The following is a 368-nucleotide window of genomic DNA, read 5'->3' as shown; positions in this document are numbered from 1 at the left end:
CGGCCCCGCTAACGGCGACACAGCGACTCTCCTCAAACGTCGGGCACCGTTGGACGTCGGGGTGCCCCAAAACACCATCGTGCGCCCCCCAGCAGCGCTCAGCAGGGGACAACCGCACCCAGAAAGTTCCCTTCCCCTCAGAGCGCATTACGCTCATCCATTACTGCTGCGTTGCCTCCTTCTTCAAGAGTCAGAGCGCTGTAGATGCCACCATATGTCCACCTCAATTAGTCCCATGAATTTCACTGTCAAGGCATAAGCTTACTAGTTAAGCAGAAATTAAGTAATTGGGTAGGCCAATAGCCGCTATTAGGAAAAGCATTGCCAGCAGGCACGGGAGGAGATCCTTCCCCTCTTCCCAGTGCTGG

This window comes from Charadrius vociferus, unplaced genomic scaffold, assembly GCF_000708025.1.
Source record: "Charadrius vociferus isolate BGI_N301 unplaced genomic scaffold, ASM70802v2 scaffold750, whole genome shotgun sequence".
Classification (NCBI taxonomy): domain Eukaryota; kingdom Metazoa; phylum Chordata; class Aves; order Charadriiformes; family Charadriidae; genus Charadrius; species Charadrius vociferus.
This window is presented reverse-complemented; position numbering follows the sequence as displayed.